The following is a 25804-nucleotide window of genomic DNA, read 5'->3' as shown; positions in this document are numbered from 1 at the left end:
ATCATCTTATAGGGGCTCCTGTTCGTAATGGCTTACTTAGTACTGTATAGATCTCAGCCAATAGGGCTGATTTTAAACCTACTTTCTTCTTTCAGCTTCTCTCATTTTACTGGGGTCTCCATGATGCTTGTTTATCACTCTTCTCCATCCCCTCCTTTCAACCACCCATTCCTCTTCCAATTCCATTGCATTTATGTCTCTTGCCTCTACATCTTTCCAACTGGTTTTAGGTCTTCCTCTTCTTCTTCTTCTCCCTGGCAGTCACAGCTCCTTAACTCGCCCCACTACATTTCCTCCCTCTTTCTCTCTGCAGCAGATACCATTTCAATCTCTTCTCGGCTGCTTTCTTTGATGCTCCCACAATCTTTGCTGACCCCCATAATGTATTGGTTCCCAATCTTGTCCTTTCTCCCCACTCCACATATCCATCCAAGCAACTGCATCCCATTGGGATCCAGTTGTTGTTCCTTTCTTCTTGATGTTGCTCAAGCTTCTGCACTATATAACAAGACTGGTCTCATAATTATCTTGTAGATTTTCTTTTCAGTAATACTTTTCTAACACTCTACTGCACTTCTTCCAATTACTCCAACTAGTTCTAATCCACTGTTTAATTCCCATTTCCATACTTCCATTTTCTGCCACCACTGACCCCAAATACTTGAACCAACTCATTTTCTCCAAGTCTTCAACAATAGTTTTTACACCTTCATTCTGATCCTCTTCCCTAGGATGAAACTGGCAATCCATAAATTGGGTCTTTGGTCTACTGATCTTCATAAGCTGTCTTCAGTGCTTTTTTTCCAGATACTCCATCATGTTTTTGTCATCCCTGCCACATAGCTCAATGTCATCTGCAAACATAGTAAACCATGGCACTTCCTGTCTCACTTGCCCAGTTAGAACATCCATGACAATCAGAAAGAAGAAGTGATTCAGAGCTGATCCTTGGTGCAAACCAACTTTGGCTTCGAAACTCTCATTCTCCCCCCACAGTGCTTCTTATTCTTGTCTGGTACTATTTGCCCATGTCCTGTAATAGTTATACACACTTCACAGGGATTCCACAAATGTTAGCTCATCATCACACTTCCTCCCTAAATTGGGCCGGTGGATGGTTGAAGTCGCTTGGGTTGTTTCCCACCCTGGAGTGCTGGGTGCTGACTAGCTGTGATTTTAAACTCGACAACCCAGTTGGCAACAAGGATGCGTTTTCAAAGCATGCAGGGATCTTCTCTAAATGTTGAAAATAATTACTGTAATGTGAAGACCTGAATATCTCGGTGATAGAAGACAATAATAAAAATGAAACATTGTGGCTAAGGCTTTTCTCAGAATTTGTATCATCTAGGGTGACCATTAACTTTTAAAAATTATTAAAACTCCCAGTTATGAACTAAAATAATCACACCACAAAGTTTCATGTTTTACCAAAAATGTTTACTTACAAGATTTAAACAAAGTAGATACTACTAACTTAGCACTATATTTTGTAAACAATTATTCCTCAAGCCCAAAAATCACAATGGGTCGCTCCCCATTCTATGTATCTTTCCACCCAAGAGTTCCACTATACTTTCCAGGACCTTGAGGTTTCCTTCACTTCACCTGGGACTAAACCAACATGTGCCACAGCTCTTAGGGATTCACTTTGATTCTCCTCAGAATTCCTGCTATTCTCTGAGGTATGAGATTTCCTTCCATTAGCATTTGACCAGGTAACCCTCCAATTCTCCTTAATTGTTGACATCCCAGCTCAAGCATGGGCTTCGCTTGCCTACTTGCTTAGTGGTCAACAGCTCCTGGCAGCTTTTCTCTCTCTGCCTGTTCCTTAGCTGCTCTAGCTCCAGACAAAAAAATTCTGTTTCAAAGCTAACTTCAGTGAAAGAACACACAGATAAACCCAAAACAAAGAACTGACTCCCATTTTTCTTCTCTTCAATATAAATGCACCAATCACACCCAAGGACTAGTAAAACAATAATGTGGGTTCTTTATTTGAGGATAAGACTATATACAGATAATGCTGGCTGGGAGACTAAGTAGAGTATATCTAATCTCTATCCCTTCTGCCAGTAGACTGACTACAAACCATGAGACTAATATGTCACATTCTTTGGAGGTTGGTAATGATTGACAGCAGTTATGATACTCTCCTTTAAACGTACATGCACCTCATATCACAACATCCCACTTTTTTCTAAATTCAAGGTTTATCTTTAAAGAATCAAACTATTTACATGAAAGCAAAATAAAAAAAAACATTATCATTGAATAAACATTAACACAGCCATAAATTTACAAGTCTCTGAAACGTATCAGTGGTTTACTTATCTGTGCAGGCTTAGTTATAATAATCCTTGCCGGAGGCTGCCATATGTTTTCAGAATGTTAGTGGTGCTTTGTATTGTGTTGACTATGTTCTGTTCGCAATATGACTGCTTAGTGTTTCTGGTTCTGGTATTGTTCTGACTTGGCCTGTTTTGTCGCATTTTCTGTCATACCATTTGATGTTCATATTGATATGATCTTGGTTCTGGTATGCTGACAATTTTTGCTGAATTCCAGGTGCCACCAGTTTAGTCTTGGACTCGAACTTTCTGTCTGATGTACAGGTTGGGCAATTCATTACCCAAGTTCCTCTAACTTCTTTCATCTTCCCCCATTTTTCGAGTGATGCATCATGCGCTCAAGTATCAACTAGTGATGGCTGGGGAGGTTTGTCCACAATCATCTGCAAAATAATAATTCTGCATGGGTCCTCAGTGCCATGTTTGCATGTTTGGAATATGTATATGTATTCAATTCCAACTGTGCTGTGTAGCCTGTTAGCTGATGATCTGCATTGTAAAGTTAGGTGAACTTCTGCCAGGGTCTCCAATGGTGCTCCTTTGGTCTCCAATGGTCTCTGGTCCTCATCATTGTCTTGATAATACTATGGCTGGTGACAAAGGACATATCTTTGCACTCCAGTAGGCCTGCGATCATTGGACTTGTGGTGTCCACAAAGCTATCTCGGGTGACTATAGTGAGTTTTGTAGCGACACTTGAATGTAATGGATCCCAGGAACAGTATCTTCGAGTCATTGTACATGGTGAGCTTGCCATTGGTTGGCTGAATCATCATTTGCCAGTTCAGTAAGTACATACATTTCAGTGTACAGAATGCAAGGATGTTTCTACCTGCACCCATATCCAGTTTTGCATATATTCTGACCCTTCATCTGTGGGCATTTAGTCTGTTTATCGGCACTGTGCCAATACATTGTTTGATTTCACCATGCTGAATGTTTGCTCACTTTGTGTGTTCTGGTCATTCTCATCACTGGCAGTATGGCTAAGTATTTTGTGGATCTTGTCTTCATGCTATCTGATATGGGCTTTTGGTTGATTGGAATGCCATACCAGTCTGGCCTCTGGTCGTGAATTTTCATGGTGTTGAATCACTTATTTTGGTCTTTGTTTTCTGCATTTGCACTTCCAATGTCTTTCAATGCCATGTACTTTGCATACAGCATTAAAAGCTGGGTAGTTACCGAGGCATTGTTTATTAGGTTTTCCTGCTTTGGCTGTTGTGCCAACGATAGATGAATTATGCATTGCCTAGACTCTGTCTACCCATTAGTATGGTTTCATACTTGCGTCCACTTGGTAGCAGTGCTTCCACAATGTAACCTTTTCCAAACACTTCCGTTGGGGTAGATGCTATCGCAAGCTTGACTATTCTGTCAGCTAGCTCAGCTGCCATAAAACAATCATGCCTCTTGTCTCTGTATCTAGTTATGAATTGGCCTATGGTCCCTGTCAGATGTTGCCTATAGGACAAGAATTCCTGACATTATATTCAGAAGTTGAGCTGCACCCATAATTGATCTTCAAGTGATGACCATATATTATCCAGATTTTTCAGATGATCATCAGACAGACCTGATGTGTTCTGTCTGTGGAGGCCATCAGTGACTATAGCAATTTTAATTTGAATGGCTTCTTTATCTGGTTCGGAAATATTGAAGTCCAGAAAACATCTCGCTTCATTGTCGGAACAAAATAAACTCAGAAAGGAGATCCATTGCTTTCAAATTGTGTTGGAAATTTTGTGGCGATCTTTTAGCTTTTTGAAGGACTTTAATGCCACCTTGAACTGTTGACAATTTTCCTCCTGCTCTTTTAGAGTTAATTTAGCTCTGAGTTGCAGTACCTTCAGCGGCCACTACCTTAGCTGGTCATAGGTTCCTGCTTGACTGCAGTGGAGATGTTGTTGAGCACCTTTCTGTTTTTTCCTGCGTTGACTCCAAGCTCCACCCACAAAGCAGTGATTTCAGTGGTAAAATGGCTGCAGGGTTCCAAAGACAAAAGCAAACAGTATAAAGAGCTTTTTTTACAGGTTTCTTTTAACTGTTAGGAGCTGTTACTGGAAGGATTCTTCTTCCCAGCCTCATCTGCAGTATTTAGCTTTCCCCAGCCCTTCCGTAGGGACAGTAAATAGTAATAAATTCTCCTGTCAGTGGAGTTTTGCTTAAAGCAAGACCATTTGGAGTCTGCTGTTTGATTTCTGTTCCTAAATAAACTTGCAGCAGGTAGACTTAGCAGGGGGCGACAGGGGCTCAGTTATGTCACTGGACTAGTGACTAGAAATCTAGAGGCCTAGGCTAATGCTCTGGGGATATGGGTTCAAATAAAATCTGGATAAAAGCATAATGCTGCAGATGCTAGAATTCTGAAATAGAAACAGAAAATGCTAGAAAAGCTCAGCAGCTCTGGCAGCATCTGTGGAGAGAGAAAGAGAGTTAATGTTTTGAGTATCAGATGACTCTTCTTCAGATATCATGCTGTGAAAAAATGTCCTGGTGTCTGAAGAAGAGTCATCTGGACTCAAAACGTTAACTCTGTGTCTCTCTCCATGAATGCTGTCGGACCTGCTGAGTTTTTCCAGCATTTTCTGTTTTCATTATAATAAAACCTGGAATTAAAAGCTAGTTTCAGTAATAGTGACTGTGAAATAGTTGTCGGTTTGCATAAAACCCATCTGGTTCGCTAATGTCCTTGAGGGAAGGAAATCTGCTCTCCTTACCCGTCTGGCCTACATGTGACTACAGACCGGCATCAATGTGGCTGACTCTGAAATGGCCGAGCAAGCCACTCAGTTCAAGGGCAGTTAGAGATGAGCAACAAATGCTGGCCTTGCCAGTGACACACACGTCCCATGAAAGAATAAATTTAAAAAAACTTATAGGGCAGGATATTGAGTTCGGTGAGCGGGGGGCGGGACCTGCTTGCCGACGTGTAAAATGGCGCGGGATGATGTCAGGTGGAACTCCCAATGTCACCCTGCGTCATTTCCATTTTCAGGTCGGTGGAGGCGCTGCCGAATCAGCTGTACGCCTGCCAACCTGTCAATGGCCTATTGAGCCATTTAAAAACTAATTGAAGTAGTTAATGAACCTGCCCGTCCAGGTTGGCGGGCAGGCCAGGAGCCCTGGCGGGCTTCAGAAAAAGCATGAAACCTCATCCACGGGTGGGATGAGGTTTCGTGTAGGTTTTTAAAAATTTAATAAAAGTTTAATTAAAAGTGATGGACATGTCCCAACTCATGTGACAGGGAAATTTTAGTTTTCTATATTTCACGTTTTTATATTTGAAGCCGATCTTCCTTAGGTATCACTTAGCCTCAGGGAGATGAGTGCACTCTTTCGCATGCATACACGGAAGAGCGCACTCTCGTCTTATGGAATCCCCCCCACCCGCAAGGGAGCACATAGCGCTTCCTGGCAGACATCACGCTGGGCGGGCCTTAATTGGCCCACCCAGGTACAATGGCAGAGCACCCCCAATCGGGGTGCCGATCGGAGGCGCGCCCGCATGCACCCGCTCCTGAACTTCCCTCCCCAGTGGGGGGAAAGTTCTTACCATAAGCTCTCCAAACTTGAGCAGTCTTATCAGGACCCAGTACCTGCTGTCTGGAGCAAAATATGATCCCAGAATGAAAGTACGTTGTGTGGAATTCATGCAGAGCTGCAGAATCACTTACACATGGTGAGTTTTGATAGTTCTTTCACTTTCACACCAGTTCTTTCTTCTGCTGGATGTGGATGTTTTAAGGCCTGCATTCTGCTCAGTCAAATCTTCAAAAACAACTCTGTCACCATGTCACGTCCTGCTCTTCAACATAAGCATACCAATCATACATGAGGACTGGTGTGACAGTAATGTGGATTCCTTATTTGAAGGTAGATTATATACAGATTATGTTAACTGGGAGGCAAAGTATAGTACATTTAATGTCAACTCCTGCTGCTTGCAGACAGACTATAAGTCATGAGACTAATACATCACATCTTGTTAAGGTGGGTTTTTTTTGACAGCAGTTTAAGTTACGTTCCCTTCAAAGGTGCATATAGAGATTTCAGTTAATTAAATTCAATTCCCAACTTGTCATTTGATCTGAAAAGTATATGGATACTTTAAGACTTTCCATTGTGTGCCAGTAGTTTTTCAATCTTTCTTTGATCTGGGGAAATTACATGAATAATTCACATATCGAACAAAGACAGGGCAATTCTCCTCAGACTTACTAGGCTGAATTTTCCCCCCGTCGAGGGGGAAGTTGATGGGCGGGCGCCCCCGATCGGAGGCGCGCGCCATTTTATGTGGGCGGGCCAATTAAGGCCCTTCCTGCATGATGTCCATAGGGAAACGCTATGCACTCCCTGTGCAGGTGGGGGGTATCCCAAAATTGAGAGTGTGCTTTTTCACACATGCGCACAAAAGAGCGCACTCAACTCCCTGAGGCTAAATGCTGCCTCAGGGAGATCGCCTCTACTTTCAAAAATATTAAAAATTAAAAAAATAAAAATTCCCTTACATGCACCCTCATCACCCTCATGTGACAAAGTCACATGAGTTGGGACATGTCCATAATATTTACAAAATCTTTATTAAAATTTTTTAAAGCCTACACCAAACCTCATCCCGCCTGTGGATGAGTTTTCATGTTTTTTCTATGTACCTCCAGGGCTCCTGGCCTCCCCGCCAACTTTAAGGTTGAACGGGCAGGTCCTTTAATTACTTAATTGACCCTGTCAATGGCCTCAATTGGCCTTTGAAGGTCGGCTCGCACGCAGCTGATTTTGCTGTGCTCCCGCCTTCCTGAAAATTTAAATTGGGCGCAGTGACGACAGGAGTTCCCCCCGACATCACCACGTGTCACTTTACACATTGGCGGGCAGGCCCTGCCCCCGCTCACCGACTCGTAAAATTCTGCCCACTGCCTTTAGTTCTCCAGCTAAATGGGCCCACCTGTCATTTTATGGCTTTCACTCTTCTAACTTTGTCCTTTCAAGAACATATGGAAAGCCCTTTAGTGCATAAATATCTTGGGCAACTTCTGAATTCCAGAGTTTCAATTACCTTACATTTACAAATTTTATTTCCAAAAGATATGAATTGTGAAATAAGGCATTAATGCAACATGCATAAAAAAGTTACAACCTTCGTATTGCATAACACTCCAATAAGAGTAGAATATATGCGATGCCTAGCAAAAGCTGTCATTTAGTATGCCTTTCTCGATTATATGTTGTAATTTCCTCCAATCCAAAAGCGAACAGGAATTAGGAAATTGTGGAATGTAAATGCGATAGTAAAAATAGAACAGCAGAATATTTTAGAAGAGGCATGAAACTTTTAAATGTTGATATTTGTGGAGGTTTGTGTATGCTGGTACAAGGGACACAAAAAGTTAACACGTAGTGCAGCAAACAGTTAGGAAGGCAAATGGCAAGTTGGCCTTTACTGCATGGGGATTGGAGTACATCAACAAGAAACTATTGCTACAATTGCAAAAGGGTTTGATGAGACCATGTGCAATTTTGCTCTTGACATCTAAGGAAGGATCTATTTTCTTTGGAGACAGTTTTGCAAAGGGTCACTAGATTGGCCCCTGAGATCAGCAGGTTGTCCTATAATGAGAGGTTGAGTAAATTGGGCCTAAACTCTCTGGCGTTTAGAAGACTAAGAGGTGATCCCATTGAAACATACAAGATTCTGAACAGGCTTCACAGGATGGACACTGAGAGGTTGTTTCCCCTGGCTGGGGAATCCAGAACATTGGTCAGAGCCTCATGAAAGGGGGTTGATTTTTTTAGGACTGAAATTAGGAGAAATTTATCACTCAGAGGGTTGTCCATCATTGACTATATACAAGACTGAGATAGTCAGAATTTTGATCTCCTAGGGGATACAGGGAGCAGGCAGGAAAATGGAGTTGAGGCCAAAGATCAGCCATGATCATATTGAATGGCAGAGCAGGCTCAAGGGGCTGCATGGTCTACTCATGCTCTTATTTTCTAAGTTCTTAGGTCCCTACCACTGTCATCTTTGTAAATGTTGTTTCTAAATCTTCTATTTTTGGATTGGCTTCTATATACCACAATGTTCAATTAAATATCTTCAATTTCCCATGTTAGCCACCCAGGCAGCAGTGTGATTCCTCAGTTTAATAACGACAAAAATAATACAAACAAAAATTAAATGGTTCAAAATTGCTAGATTGCTCAGGGCTGGCCTGTGAAAAATTCTGGTGTTTATGCTAACTTATATGTGAACAACAAGACTATAGGTAACCAGTGGTTGCAATTGATTTGGTTTTGTAGTTGAAGAATCGCTGTTTATTACTCCGGTTCTTGTCACAAGAATTGGAGTAATAAACTTCCTTTAAGCATTCAAGTGTTTTTTCTTTGTAAATATCATGCTTTGAAACACAAAGGAGTATTCAGAGATAAACTAAATTCAGGGAACTTGCATAAGGATACACAAATTCATGGGTTCATTAAAACAACAAGCCTTTGAAGTTGCTCAGGAGAAGGAACAACAGCACGCTTGTTTTTGAAGATGTCAGTATTAAGACTGTTTTGGAACCCAGTCCAAGAAAGATATCATTTTACATAACCAAATAAATACCTTCTTTGACTAAGCTATGATTTTTGGTTTTCTTCTGAAGGTACAGTGTATAATAAGTCTCTTGAACTGAAAATTATCCACCTTACATCAATAGATTCTATGAGGACAGCAGATGCATTTCAGCATCACTTTTCTTTTCACCTGAGTGCATAATGTGAAGAGCCAGGTGCATGCACCTTCTATCAATTATGCCCTACAATCAGTACGATCTGCAGGCAGTTGATAACACATTTCTCACATTAACATGCCTTCACTGTGACATGGCCCAATGTGAATATTTCTTGTTGGGTTTTCCTTGTGTGATTTTACTTCACTACTGTTATGACAGTTAAGCAAACTTTATTTTGCATCTGTCATCGGTACAAAAAGGGAAATTGTGCTTGTGCTAGAAAAATTGTAATTTCATTTGCCCATGGCAAAAAACAATGCTGTTGTGCAGTAGCATTCGGTTACCATCTTGCCTGGAATAGGAGTATTGTTTCTTGTGGTATAAAATGGTACAATAGACATAAATTAATTCTGGCATTATATGCTGCTTTTGTGGTGCCGCAACAGAGTCTTTACTTCATTTCACAACTGTTCAGCTCACAATTTTAAGTACTTTTTAAACCCCCATCCCAACTGTAGCTACATGATTTCTCAGCCAAACTGCTGACCATGGAACACACCCTTGAGATTCTTCCAGGATCCATTGAATAGTCAGAATTTTCTGAACAAAAACATTTAATCAATTTCTGAGCACTCCAAGCCCCTCAACTCCTGATCCCAATCACATTTTCCTGGGTAGTCATTAAGCATCAGCTGTTTACCAATAATAGAAGAATGGTCATTCTCCGTTGGACTGTTTCTGTCGCTCAGATTGATTAGCAATGCAAAGATAATACCTCTTGCTTCTACTCTTGATCCTGTTCCTGAGATGAGGTGATCTTTTGCACATTAGGTCCACAGACATTCAAACATTAAGCAAAAACATTAAATAAAACTCAATTGATCTGCATGTGTGTATATGTACATTTATCTATTTCAAAGTATTAAAAGTCTTGTATGTATCAAGTATTTTCTGTGAACATCATCTCTGTAATGCTTGTCCATCATAGACTGAAAACTTCCCTATGATAAAACAGTGGCATGGAATCTCCTGGGTTGTATTTGCAGAGAAATTGCACTGAAATTTACGTCACTTTCTGTGCTGGTATTGTCAACAGCAGCTGACCGCCAAATTTTCTACAGAACTCATTTGCCTACACTGGAAAGTAAAAGCCATCATAAAAATATCAGTGGTGTTATCTTGCATTCTAATTGCAAAACTCTAAATGGCTGCTCAGTGACTTAAATTAACAATTGTAGTCATGTCCCAATAAAGTTGATCAAAACTCTACACCTGTATGCTAATATTTTCTACTGCATTGTGTATTTCTTTCACTAAGAAAACTTGCTAATTAATTAAATTCGGGAAACACAAATGTGAATTTTTAACAAAACAGATTGAATAGGAGCTCCAACCGGATCACATGGTTTCACACAATACTTTTCACACAACGCTTTTCTAATAGTATTTCTGAATTAGACTAGCCTTTATTTATTTTGATATGTACTTATAAAATTTCTCCAAACCAATTTCTATTGCAGCAAATCACATAATAATGAAGATGGAAGTGATTCTAAGAAACCTGCACTTGTGCTTTAGTTATTTACAAAATTTAAGTGGTAGAATGAAACTTGACATCCACCTTTATTTCGAAATTCCACATGTGCACTAATATGATTCTATAGGGAATGCCCTGGAACTTGCAATTTATACATTCAGATTGAAAGTTCATTTAGTGATGTTGATGAGGCACTAGAGAGGCATTTGAAAAAGTATTTGGATCTCTAGGGCAGACACTGCAGCTTCTACTTAACGTTTCAAATTCTTTATGTACGAGGAAATAAGAATGATAATTTTGAACAAGGTACAATTATAAAAGTGCATCTTTCCTGAAAATAAAAATATAAAGCTTCAAAACTAAGCATGAAGTTATTCCTCCAGTTTTACTGATATCTGGTGATTTGGAGTCTGTTGCGCCTATATTTTTCGGGGTAAGTCAACACCAGTTAATTGTGCACATAAGTGCAGGACATTTGCATGAGCTGCTCTTTTGCATTCAGAGTGGAGCTATAAATATAAGTGGCTGAAGGGTATGTTCTGTTGAGATATTGGTGGGCAATTGATAGAAAGCCCATGGAATCTTGGAGCCAAAATCTCCTGTAGTTTTCAAAATGAATAGGAGGCCATTCTGGAAAACGACAACGTCATGCATATCCTGTTTCTCTCTTGCCCCTTTTCATATCAACTCAAATAAAAGGTACAATTACTTCCCCTTACTCTCCCAAAGCTACTCATCATCACATACCTACCTCCAATTTCATACACCTTGCTCTATTCCCTGATTTCAAAGAGCTCAGAGATAAAGACTGAATGCATAAACGAACATAAGAAATATCAGTAGTCGACCTTGAACCACCTCTACCATTCAATATGATCATGGCCCCATATCCCTTGACTCCCTGAGAGATCAAAAGTCTGTCTATTGCAGCCTTGAATATACTCAACAGTGAAACATACACAACACTCTGGGGCCGAGAATTCTAAAGATTCCTAATCCTCTGAAGAAATTTCTCCTCAGCACTAAAGTATTATCCCTTGTGCTGAAATTGTGCCCTGTGTCAAGACTCCCCAGTGAAGGAAACAATCTCTCAGTATGAACTCTGTCAATCCCCTTCAGAATCTTGTATGTATCAATTAGTGTTATGAAGTGGCAGATGATGTGTGCCAGATGGATCAAATCCACCAGGGCAACTTAATCATGTGGTCACAACTGTTCTGCAATTTGCATTTTATTTTGAGACTTGTGCCCTGAATCCAGAAGTAATAAGAGTACTGCAACTTCAGAGGTTTTTAGAAAACCAAATTAAATATCTTTTTAAATTCATTCATGGGATATGGGCTTTGCTGGCTGGGCCAGCATTTATTGCCCATCCCGAGTTTCCCTTGAGAAGGTGGTGGTGAGCTGCCTTTATTAACAAAAGAAAAGATTTCAAGCACATATATATAAGTCTAAAAATTACTATTATAATAACTCCTAAAACCCTTAATTGATCTGGCTCCCAGTTACATCTCTGTTAAGGCAACAGTAAAAACAAATAGATTTAAAAAGACTCAGGCAAAGCACATGATACCTTGGACAGTGATTTTCAAAGAGTTTCAAACTCCGCTTCAGTTCCTATAGACAGCAAATTGATGCACAGAGGCTGGAGGCTTTTCATACTTGTGTTAGATCTTAGAATATCTTCTCCTCTTACACAAAGCCTCATCTCCTTTATACATGTTTCTCCCTTTTTATTGCAAAGTCCATCGCTCTGCTATGTCTTTGCAACTTACTTTTCTCAAAATATAAACCTTTCATCGTACTATTTTTATTAGTAGCCTTTGGGAAAAATAAACACACTGTTTGGCTTGGCTTCTTCTGGGTAGGTGTACCATCTCTTTGAAATTCAAACTAACCTAATTTATCTAAAAATGCAAATGTTCCTCGCACCTCACATTCTAAAACTTCAGCCATGTTTCAGTATTTAGTATTCCAAACCTATCCTCTTGTTGATAACTCAAAGCTTCCAGACCAGCTGTCTCCAATTCAATTAAATCCCAAACACACACACACACAGAAACTAATCCAAACCCCATTATTAACCTACTTTTGCAATAAATCACAATAATATTATGAAAATTATTATATTTTTACGACAATTTGATCACCTGTCATTCTTCTAAACTCAAGAGATCGATTTACTCAGCCTCTCATTATAGGGACCAATTGAATGGCCTTCGCTGTACTCCCTCTAATGCAAATATATTCTACCTTAAATGTGGAGACCAAAACTGCACACAGTATTCTAACTGTGCTCTCACTAAAGTCATATACAGTTATACCAATACTTCCTTATTCTTACAACCTAATTCCCTTAGAATAAAGGCCAACATGCCATTTGCCTTCCTAATTGCTTGCTGTACCTGCATGCTTAATTTCTGTGTACCTTGTGTGAGTGCCTCAAGTCTCTTTGAACGTCAGCATTTACAAGTTTTGCATCTTTTAAAACATATTCTGCTTCTCTTAACCTCACACTTCTACACAATATACACCATGTGCCACCTTGTGGCCCACTCACTTGACCTGTCTATATTTCTTTGCAGCCACTTTGTGTCCTCCTCACAGCTTATGTTCATCAGCAAAATTGGATACATTGTGCATGGTCTCTTTGTCAAAGGATGGAATCATCCCAGATTTGCAGTAACTATGGTAGCGGGCGTGAAAAAAGACGTTTTACTCAATGGCAGGTTTTCACGCCGTATCGTCCCCTTCCCGGCACATCCAGCCTCATTACTAATGTATTCATGGGAAAGATGCTGGATCACTGGCAGGCGGGCTTGGGTTTGCCCATCATGCCATGACACCAGCGCTTCCTTGCTCCAGGCACCATATTTAAAGTGCACCAGAGCACAGCCTACTTCATGTCTACAGAGCAGGACTACTCCAGGCAACAGGTGGCCCCTGAAAGCCAGGTAGATAGCAGCCCCCGAATTTAGTGACACCTCTCTGGGACACACACTGGACTCAGTGGAAGGCTGCTGCGATGTTCTCTACCCTGCTCTGGCCACAGGAGATCCACTAGAGTCACCAATCTTGCCGGGGAGGTGGTGGCAGTAGTAATCAGCACCACCGGAGCACAGAGGAGGTCAAACATCCAGTGCAGGAAGAGGATGAATGTTCTCATCTCTTCTGTCGGAGTAGGTGAACCACCTCATCACTCTCAACTCACACACTCACAAGCCCATCACACATCCACAGGGATCTCACACCTCGAGGGACTAACTCTCACACACACCGTCACATCTCCATTGGGCCCACATCCTCTCAAGCTCACGTTCTCATCCCATCCATGATTCCACTCACCATACAAACATTCCATGCAATGTCATGTGTCCTGCTCACACGCCCTCCATCTGTTTTCATTCAGGAGAAGCTGGCTCACAACAGCAGGGAGAGGTCCCAGACCAGGGGTGGAGTGGCCCACATTAGGCCCCTCACTCACTTTGAGGAGTGTGCGATCATGGTGATTGGTGAGGCCATGGACTGTGCCTGCAGCGATGGTGAGGTCGACAGCGAACACCCTCGTAAGGATCCTGCACCACATCATCCCTCTCTCAATGCAACTGTGAGTGGTCTCTCTCCTGCTTTTGACTCTGCTGCCATACACTAAGTACCTCCACTTTGGTTCACAGGGAGCCCCAAAAAGCGGCTGACACCCTCAGCCAGTCAGTCCCTCAGCTCCATCCATGTCCTCATCGCTAGCCAAAAGGACAGCTCCTCCATTGAATAGCTGGAAATAAGCAGCCTGGAAGACCCGTCACTGCGCTTACCCACCCCCTTCACCAGCTTACAGACACAGACCTTGGTGGGACCTAAATCTAGAGCAGGCTTGGATTCACTATCTGGTGGTCACCACATGGGTACGTGTCCACAGCAGGAGGAGGCGGGTTCAACTGAGCTCCCTGGCACCTGCTGGGGAAGAGGCATCTGTGAGGTCCGAGTCAAATGAGCAGCCTCTGGATTTGGCCTTCCAACTCATCCTAGAGAGTCAGCAGAAGGTGGGCAAACGTCACGCAGAACTGTTAGAAGCCCTCAACAGAGTGACACGCGAGTCAGAGGAGTGCATCCACCTGTTCTCTGATGAAGTGGTGCCTACATGTGCATGTATGGAGGTATCCATGGGGAAGATGGTGGACCCATGGAGACCCTGGTGCAGCAGAACATGGAGATGCGTGCAGGCCTATACTCCATTATGGGAGCCATGGGTGGATTCCTGCAGTGGCAACGCAAGAGGGAAATGGGGCACCTCAATGTCCCTCCAGGCTCTCCTTCCCCTCTAGGTGTCAGGCCGGAGCCCTCGGGCAGCCGAAGGGAGGAGGAGCGGCATACTGGATGCTCCTGGGTCATCCATTCAAGAATCTCAGAGGCTGCCCTCTCCTTATGAGTCTCCTTTGCCTGTGAGACCATCACCTTGTCCTCTTTCACCACAGGGGGAGCAGCTGGTCCATGAGTGATTCTGAGGTAGAAGCGTGTGTGTGTGGCAGGGCCTTTCAGAGCCTCATGCAAGTACTCTCCCTCACACACTAATCCTTCACGTATCACACTCACCTCCATGTCCTGAGCATTTTCAAAGCGGCCATCAGTTGTCCATCTGAGCTGACCTACAGCTCCGTCCACCCAATGATCACTCTCCCATGCAGCATCTGATCCCGTCCACCACGACTGTCATTTGACTTTCAGCTTGGACAACATGGTCTTGATTTGATTTTTCCTGTGCTCCTCCATCTTTTCCCTTCCCCAGTCACCCATTACTTTTCCCCCATCACTGTTGACCCGCCCAGCATCAGCTTTCACCTCCCCTCCGTGACCTACTAGCCACAACCCTTTTCCATCAGGGATATCCAGGTGAACATATACATTCCCTTCCTTCCTGAAAATCTCACCTCCATCCACATTCACCTCTCTGACCTCCTCCTTCCCGCCCCAAGATCCGTGTCTGCCTCCAAGTCCCCACCAACCACTCTCACTGTCCCTTCTACCGCAACCATCAAACCCAAACCCTCCTACCTTACCACTTCCCTCTGCACTTGGTCATTCTCACCATTCCCTCGCTCCAAGCCACCCTCAGTTCACTCCCCAGGAGGCAGTCATGGACTCATCAGAGCCCTCCCTTGCATGTTCACCGGGGCATCCCCCACTCTGGACCCCTCACCCCCTTTGAACCCCTTCCTCCTTTGGAACCCCTTTCCCCCCTTGGAACTCTTCCCCCCACCCCCACGCACAGACACACCGCCACTTGGTCCTCCCCCCTCACCGGACTCCATCCCCGCTTAGTCCTTCCCCCTTCCTGACTCCTTCAGATGCCCTACTTCTTCCGCCACCCTTAGTCCTTGCCCCCTCCCAACTATTTCCTCTAGCCTTACTTCTTCTCCAGCCCTACTTCATCCTCCATCCTTAGTTCTTCCCCCTTCCCAACTCTTTCGTCCACCCTTACTTCTTCGTCCAGCCTTACTCCCTCCCCTCTCTGCACTCCTTCCTCTCATCCCAGACTCCATCCCCCCTCCACACTCTTTCCCCCCCTCCAAACTCCTTCCCTTACACCTTCCATCCCACCTTACACCTACCTCCCTAGTTGCCATCTTCTCCCCTGTTACCCCCTCCTCTCCCCGTACTCTCTCCCCAAGTGCACCCCATCCTGACACCTCTTCCTCTCAGAGTTGAATTCTAGACCATATTTTCCCACCCCGGGGTACATCTTCCTCCCCCAAACACCTTCCTCTCTACCCCCGTCATGAGCAGACCCTCAGCCGTGAATTTCCAACTTCTGCGAGCTGTTTCACAGCAGGGCAATGTCCATGAGAATCCACCCAGCATGCCATGGATGTTCCTCCAGCGTGCCGTTGCTGTCAGGCTCCAGCATCTTCTGCTCCTCGGATGTCCGCGATGTGAGAAAGGCCCTGGCGGTAAGTCCCAACTTCTGCACGTCACACTTGCCAAGATGTGTTCTGCATCAATGTGCAATCACACTGACGTGGGTGGAGGATCCGGTGGGGAGGGGAGTTGATTCTCACGGACTAGGCTTATAACAATATGCTGACGTATTACAATGAGGTTCCTGACGTCTGATGGCACCATCAACGGGCCGAGCGGATGCCCAGGTGAACATGCAAGGGAGGGCTCTGTATTGTCCATGACTGCCTCCTGGGGAGTGAACTGAGGGTTGCTTGGAACGAGGGAATGGTTTCACAACGTTGTGAAACCGATTTTTGGCATTCTCGCCATGTTGTCCGCTCATGCCGCCGAACATGCCCGACACCAGCGGGCACAGAAAATTCTGCACAATGCCTCTTTCTACTAACGATGAACAGTGACATGGAAGATCCATTGGTACACAATAGGTAATCACACATGTTTTGTGTAATAATAAAGAACTGAAATCAACAATTATAACTCCATAAACTGATTTAGCAAAGTAATTTTGATTTCTCCCATTCAACCTTTCAACACAGCAGCAAGTGTGGAACAATTTAACTTGCATGCAATTTCAGATCTCAGTGTCCCAGGCCAATCGAATGATAGCCCACTACAAAATCACCCCAGAGAGACTTACCAAAATCAGGCTTACCTTTCAGAGAACCTTATTCTGTTAGTTAATTTTTAAGTAACAGCACGATAGGTAATTATTGCTGGATGTTAAAAAAAAACCTGGGGTATTCACAGAAATAGCCTGATCTTAAGCATTCAATGTTCTGTGGTGACTTTGAAGTTATCATAATGTGTGCACCTGGGTTTACAACTATAGTTTACTAGCGTGAACACATCCACGAGTAAAAATTTGAGAGGTAAAAATTATAACGAAAAGGAGACTAAATCAAATCATATCGGGCCTTAATTTTTCTGGTTGAAATGCTAGGATTTAGTAATTCACCTGCCTCAATGCCGGTTAAAGACTGCTCCTTTAACATTATCTTTGTGGTTTAACGTGGGGAAAAACTTTTCAGCATTTGTTACCTGATTCTTGGTTTGAATTAACCCCAGAAGTAAGTGTTTATTGTCGATTTACCCATATATTGGATTTGGCTTGGGAACAAGGCAAATGCTCGTACGAATCAAGTACAACACAGCACAGGCATTGTTTGAGCACCAACCAACCCTTCATCAACAACCATCTGTTTCACATTGCAATTCAGGGAAAAAAATAAATCTTTATCTATATTTCCACTGAAAAACACAAGCCTTTTTTTATGCTTTCTTTTTTATTGCAGCTAGGCTCCTGCAAGCCTACACATTTTTTAAACTACAGCTTAATTCTCTGAAACTACATTGAATCTTTTTGATAAAACAACATTCATATTACATATTGATTTACTATCCTATCTCAAGATGTCACACAAGCTAAAAGTGGACATACAAATCTCAGTAGCTTTTTACTCTGGTAATTTAATTGTAGTTCGAACTCAAGACAGTAAAAAGCCAAGAAATTTGATTCCCCCACTTATAGGGATGAACATTTTGATTTTTATCAGATAGTGAATCCAATTTGGACTTGACCCAACTGGTTTTTGACTCAATCAGAGAAATAATAATGGTGCAGAGGAGGAATGAGAGACCTTCCACTACGACCCCTTCAAATGACACAGTTACATTCTAAATTTTCCCTCCCAAATAAGTCAATAGTGCTTCCTGTTGTGGAATAAGTTTCTTAAAGACAAGGATTCCTCCATCTATTATACAGATATGTCTTTAAAGCTGAGGAATGGCAAATAATTACAGCAATTTTGTCCACGTAAATTCCTCCTGCAAAACTTCCCTTTCCCAAATGCATTGCGATTTGCATACCCTTTCTACTTTAATTCCCAACACTTCATTTTTTTTTGCATATATCTATATTGATGCTAGTTTACGCTTCCACTAATGAAATTGCATTTTCACACATTGTATATTTGAAAGCCACACATTCCCATTAACAGCGTAATTGTCTGTCATTTTATGTAGCCCATCCAACCTTACGGCTGGCGGACAGGCAAATCGGCAAACTTCATCCAAGAGCAGGATGAGGATTCCATTATTAAACAAAATAAAAATAGAAGTTTGTGGGCACTATTTTTATAACCTATATTTCAGGTGCCTGATTGCGATGCTTAGACATTTCTTTCCTGATTTTGAAAACTTTATTTCCTGGTTTCGAGCCTTCAGCTCCCTGACGCAGCTCTGTCCCTCACCCCGGCAGCACTGAGCTTTTCAGCGCGTACTTCACGCTGGCTGGCCGTTAATTGGCGTGAAATCGTGGTCAAAGACCAATCGCAGTTGGCGGTTTGTTCCCTGGCTGTTCCCGGGCCTGCCAATCATGCCCACCTGCCGAGCTGGATATTCAGGCCATGATTTTATTACTGTTTCATTGGGATTGCCAAAACCCTTTTATTCCACCCCCCTCCCCCCACCCCCCTTTGTCTTGCACATTAATGTCGGCTCCTAAATTTGCAAAAGACTTTCTGGTCAACAATTTGATATTGTTGCATGTACAGTGTAACTGATGTGTCATTACTGCTTGTGAAAGGATGTATAACATGAAACCGTGTTTTTCACATTCCAGGATCAAGCAGCCTATTGTGAAATGATCTTTATACAAGTTAATTGATAGCATATTTTAAAACTTGTGAATGCACAATACTTCAAGCACTAGTAAACATTACAAAAAGTTAGAAGAAGTCTTGCATACATAGTTGGGACTTACCTTTTCACTGTGCAGAACTTGGTATTTACAAATCGGACCTTTGTATGTCCCTCTTCAGGTTGGACATCAAGGCTTCCATTAACACAAGAAGCACAAAGTGACTGTGATCCTTCAATGAGAAATGTAGAAGAATTTACACAGCACTAAAATATACCTGGCATTTACAAGGTCATTAAAGAAAGTAATTCAAGCTGTGAAACTTGGTCCTTTCACCAGCCATGTGCAGTTTACCCTATCACAGGCTTTACTGAAGCCATTTGCTCTCTTGGGGGAAACTTCTACATAAACGCTCCCTGATCCTCAGAGATTAAAGGAAAAAACAATACTAATGAGTAGGTGGAATGATGCATTCATGTTGGCAGAGATTTGACACTAAATGCTCTTGGGTGGATCAATGTGACAAATGGCATATTTAGATTGTTTATACTACCTAGCCGAAGTCAACAATGACATTTTTTTAAACCAGGTTTGAGTTAACATTTACCATTATAAACTAAGTATTAGGCTGAATAACTTATCAATGTAACTCCACTGTTATCATCAGGATTTATTGCTCATAGAATTGGAAGTAATCAGAAAAACAGGCAGAAATAAGAAGTATTGAAAATGATCACTTGTTCAGCCTATTTTACTCTTAACAGAAACACACCGATATCCAAATTCAGTGAAACTACAATACTATAAGATGCAATGTGAAGGAGGAAGATGCAGCCTAAATACTATATGGATATTTTCAGGGTTCAGATTTGCAATTAAAGAGATTTGCCCTGGTATGCAAGAAAACTGAGTTCAATTAGTCCGGTATACAATTAGACACGTTATTTTCATGATTCCCCTATAACAACCATAGTATAGTTATTTTGGTTTTAAGTATCTTTACCTCAGTTCAATACAGGGGATCAGCTTAACCAACTGATATGTCATCCCTGTCAGGATTTGTTCTTAGGTCATGTGATTTTAATGATAAATCTCAACTTTTGCTTTTTACCTCAGCCAGTACAGTGCACGAATGAAAGAATTGCCACCAAACGCAATGAAAACCTTTAGTTAATAACATAAAAATATATTTTATATTCTACAAAGGATAACATAGCATTTATACCATGGAACCATTTAGCCCATGGAGGTGTATATGCTCTGGACAAGCCTCCTCCTCCCAAACTAACACAGCACCAAAACCACACCTCTCTGACCCAGCTCCACACCCACACCTCACTGACCCAGCTCCACACCCACACCTCACTGACCCAGCTCCACACCCACACCTCACTGACCCAGCTCCACACCCACACCTCACTGACCCAGCTCCACACCCACACCTCACTGACCCAGCTCCACACCCACACCTCACTGACCCAGCTCCACACCCACACCTCACTGATCCAGCTCCACACCCACACCTCACTGACCCAGCTCCACACCCACATCTCACTGACCCAGCTCCACACCCACACCTCACTGACCCAGCTCCACACCCACACCTCACTGATCCAGATCCACACCCACACCTCACTGACCCAGCTCCACACCCACACCTCACTGACCCAGCTCCACACCCACACCTCACTGACCCAGCTCCACACCCACACCTCACTGACCCAGCTCCACACCCACAGCTCACTGACCCAGCTCCACACCCACACCTCACTGACCCAGCTCCACACCCACACCTCACTGACCCAGCTCCACACTCACACCTCACTGACCCAGCTCCACACCCACACCTCACTGACCCAGCTCCACACCCACACCTCACTGACCCAGCTCCACACCCACACCTCACTGACCCAGCTCCACACCCACACCTCACTGATCCACCTCCACACCCACACCTCACTGACCCAGCCCCACACCCACACCTCACTGACCCAGCTCCACACCCACACCTCACTGATCCAGCTCCACACCCACACCTCACTGACCCAGCTCCACACCCACACCTCACTGACCCAGCTCCACACCCACACCTCACTGATCCAGCTCCACACCCACACCTCACTGATCCACCTCCACACCCACACCTCACTGACCCAGCTCCACACCCACAACTCACTGACCCAGCTCCACACCCACACCTCACTGATCCAGCTCCACACCCACACCTCACTGATCCAGCCCCACACCCACACCTCACTGACCCAGCTCCACACCCACACCTCACTGACCCAGCTCCACACCCACACCTCACTGATCCAGCTCCACACCCACACCTCACTGACCCAGCTCCACACCCACACCTCACTGACCCAGCTCCACACCCACACCTCACTGACCCAGCTCCACACCCACACCTCACTGACCCAGCTCCACACCCACACCTCACTGACCCAGCTCCACACCCACACCTCACTGACCCAGCTCCACAACCACACCTCACTGACCCAGCTCCACACCCACACCTCACTGACCCAGCTCCACACCCACAGCTCACTGACCCAGCTCCACAACCACACCTCACTGACCCAGCTCCACACCCACACCTCACTGACCCAGCTCCACACCCACAGCTCACTGACCCAGCTCCACACCCACACCTCACTGACCCAGCTCCACACCCACACCTCACTGACCCAGCTCCACACCCACACCTCACTGACCCAGCTCCACACCCACACCTCACTGACCCAGCTCCACACCCACACCTCACTGACCCAGCTCCACACCCACACCTCACTGACCCAGCTCCACACCCACACATCACTGACCCAGCTCCACACCCACACCTCACTGACCCAGATCCACACCCACACCTCACTGACCCAGCTCCACACCCACACCTCACTGACCCAGCTCCACACCCACACATCACTGACCCAGCTCCACACCCACACCTCACTGACCCAGCTCCACACCCACACCTCACTGACCCAGCTACACACCCACACCTCACTGACCCAGCTCCACACCCACACCTCACTGACCCAGCTCCACACCCACACCTCACTGATCCAGCTCCACACCCACACCTCACTGACCCAGCTCCACAGCCACACTTCTCTGACCCAGCTCCACACCCACACCTCACTGACCCAGCTCCACACCCACACCTCACTGACCCAGCTCCACACCCACACCTCACTGACCCAGCTCCACACCCACACCTCACTGACCCAGCTCCACACCCACACCTCACTGACCCAGCTCCACACCCACACCTCACTGATCCAGCTCCACACCCACACCTCACTGACCCAGCTCCACACCCACACCTCACTGATCCAGCTCCACACCCACACCTCACTGACCCAGCTCCACACCCACAACTCACTGATCCAGCTCCACACCCACAGCTCACTGACCCAGCTCCACATCCACACCTCACTGACCCAGCTCCACACCCACACATCACTGACCCAGCTCCACACCCACACTTCACTGACCCAGCTCCACACCCACACCTCACTGACCCAGCTCCACACCCACACCTCACTGATCCAGCTCCACACCCACACCTCACTGATCCAGCTCCACACCCACACCTCACTGATCCAGCTCCACACCCACACCTCACTGACACAGCTCCACACCCACACCTCACTGGCCCAGCCCCAGACCCACACCTCAATGATCCCAGGAATTGGCTAATTCCTGGCCTACCCATTCCATGTACAAGACATTGAGGTGCACAGGGAGCTGAGAAATGATTCCTCACCAGATTCCCCACCTATCCATTTTCCCTCCCTTGTCTACCGAGAGAAGGGGGAAAGCTACTTTAGCACCTGAGAAGTAATAGTTCTGTGATTGTGAAAGGAGCTACAGAAATGCAAGTTCTTTAATTTTTCTGGCTATTCTGAATAAAATAGTCAATCCCTTGCATTTTATTTATGCCCAAGGCTGATATTGTGATCCATGCTGAGCAGTTTGCACCAGGAGAAATGAGTGATTCTGACCTATTTATATGCTTTTCAGACTCCATAATATTATCCCTGTGTCTGCTACATGGATGGAGGTGTTTAATTGACCAGACACACTGGCAAATTTATTTTTAACGTAGCTCAATTTGCCAAATTGTATTTTCCAGCTGACAAGGATATGAAGTCAGTGGGTGATGAGAAGAATAGATGTGGCAACTGAGAGGAAGATCAACCTTAGTCAGCATGGGGATAAGGGAGGTGGGAATGGCTGGAAAGGGGGATGGATTCTACATCACGATTCAGGTTGTGAATCAGCTCTCCAGGCAACATCTCCACATGTCTCTGGATCAAAATCAGTTTGAAATCTACTGTTAATTGCATATTAATTTACTCCGATGTTGTTGAAGGCTCATAATCCAAACAGTTCAGAATTTCTTCAAAAAAAACCTATGCACAGAGGAATAATTTGCTAATTTGTGCTCCATTTTCACCCATGAAATCCATTTTCTCATGACCTAGAAATATTCCTTTGTCTGATTGGCTAGAATGTATGCTAGTTTTTTTGAAGGTAATAATTGGAAGAAATCAACTTATATAGATGAATAATGAAAACACAAACCTTTAATTTCTTTGTCAAATAAGGAAATGTTTCATGAAGTGACAGAGATGTATTCAGTTTCACTGATGACCAAGCTCGGAGCAGAAGAATACTTCAGAGCTCTGACAGACAAAAAAGTTTACAAGCATTTTTCTCAGATTGTAGTTTGAGATGCAAGCTGGTTAAATTATGGGTGGTCTGAAGCCTGGATGCTTCCACTTACTCATTCCAAGTAAATATTGCTGTCATTAATAACTGTAGGTCATTTGGAGTTTCGGATTCCTTACAATAAAAATAAGACATGCTGTAAATCATACTTCTACTTTGCATCAGAACCCTGGGCACTTCACAGACTTAAGGACCATAATGTGACTTTAATCCTGAAATGCAGTAAAAGTCAGTAACCTACTACCAGAGATAAAAGTTCAAGTCAGGCTCTCATTTTCTTTTTCTTTTAATGAGGAAATCAGGCTTCCAAGTCCCAGAAATTTATTACTTTTTTCCTTCCCCTCAGGCTTGTGGACAGGAAACAGACATCCTTCCAGTCAGTTCAGTTCATGGACGCTGGTTTCAATGACAACATCCCAGAGATGTAGTAAGTTGCTTTTGATCATCCCTCAGGGAGGATCAGCCTTGCTGTAGGTCATGACCTTACTCCTAATAAATCGGTGATTGAAAAGCTCAAAATGTGTGAGAACAGTAGCCCTGAGAAGCAGGAATTTCATATGTCCATTTTACTCCCATCTCTGCAGCTAAGGCAACAATATAAATTTACCCTTAGGCCACTAACCTTCCAGGTGTCTTATAAAAAGCCTACTGGTAATTGTTTGATCTGCCTTAATAAAATACAGTGTTACACACTTCTGTGAATATCACATGGCATACAAGGGCTAGTCAATTGGATTTTTGCTTACGTTATTCTACAAATTGACTTTTTTGTTCCCCCCCAAGCTCAATCATTAATAAATGACATTAATTTGTGCCCTTGTTCTGGCCTCAGAATAGCTTTGCTTTTCATAGCTGCAAAAGTTGTTAGCTGATTCCAAAGTTACAGCCTAATCAGATTCCAGATTGGAGACCTAGCATCATCCTGGAATCGGGTTCAAACCTGGCTCATAAGTTATGTTAAAACCTTGTATCAGTACTAAACAGAAGTGTTTTGTACCAATGCTAATGTTGTAATGGAAAATCACTCTTCCAAAAGCTAATTCAGAATACGTAAAATGAGCATTACAATAAGTGAAATACAAAGGCAGATTGTAGATAAAGAAGAGCAATACCATAAGTTTTTTTTAGCCCTATTAGTAGCAGGCTAATGTTAAAGGCCAGATATTTCTTGAAGGGATAAGAGGATCAAAGAAAGGGAATTTATTAAATCGATTCTTCACAGCAGGCTTCACAAATGAAGACCGAGGTCAAATTCCAGATCCAGTCAGCTATTCTGACACAAGAATCTATAACAGATGTAAACGCCAGTAAAATATGTTGGTATAAATTTGGATCTACCGTAGTTTCTTCAGGTTCAGTTGAAAGTTGTCTGAAGGGTTTACATATTTGGCAGATCACTCACATTGCTCTACATCTACCTATATAATAGCATAACATGGAAGTTACCAGATTTTCATTTTTTAAAATTGTGATGGCCCATGTGCTGGGAAAAGCTTGTACTTTCTTTCGTGTGATGTCTCCTTAAGAACAAAATGTGCTGGGGAGTGTTTTGAAAGAAAGTTAATTGGTTTCCTACTCATTAGGTTCCTGGGAATTCCCATGTGACCTGAGGTTGCCATGGGGATGAATAGCTAAGAAGCAGAGGGTAAATAGAAAGTAAATTGCAGTGGGTGGGGTTTCGCTCATTTTTCTGTTTGGCAGTTCAGAAGACTGGCAATTCATGCAAACAGAAAAAAAATAAGCAAGGATTCTTCCCCAAAAAGAAGAAATTTCTGTTTAGCAGTCTTCAAACAGCTCCAGATTTTGAAGCAGGTCTATGAGAATAGAGCAGGGATTGTGTTATTGTCTGTCTGATACGGCTAGA

General features: G+C 43.6%; 1 long non-coding RNA gene across 2 annotated transcripts; it reads right to left on the bottom strand.

Annotated features, from left to right (window-relative positions):
- Nucleotides 1-1486: 1486 nt before the first annotated feature.
- On the bottom strand, nt 1487-23888 carry LOC121282218. Of its 2 annotated transcripts, none has more exons than XR_005944015.1 (4): nt 23794-23888; nt 19321-19429; nt 6029-6159; nt 1487-4333 (listed from the first exon to the last, which is right to left on the bottom strand). It is a non-coding gene; the product is annotated as an uncharacterized LOC121282218 (long non-coding RNA). The 2 variants fall into 2 exon arrangements; XR_005944016.1 differs by having other exon boundaries at nt 6029-6154.
- Between the last annotated feature and the right edge of the window lie 1916 nt (nt 23889-25804).

The sequence above is a fragment of the Carcharodon carcharias genome, chromosome 9 (assembly GCF_017639515.1).
Source record: "Carcharodon carcharias isolate sCarCar2 chromosome 9, sCarCar2.pri, whole genome shotgun sequence".
Lineage (NCBI taxonomy): Eukaryota > Metazoa > Chordata > Chondrichthyes > Lamniformes > Lamnidae > Carcharodon > Carcharodon carcharias.
This window is presented reverse-complemented; position numbering and strand designations above follow the sequence as displayed.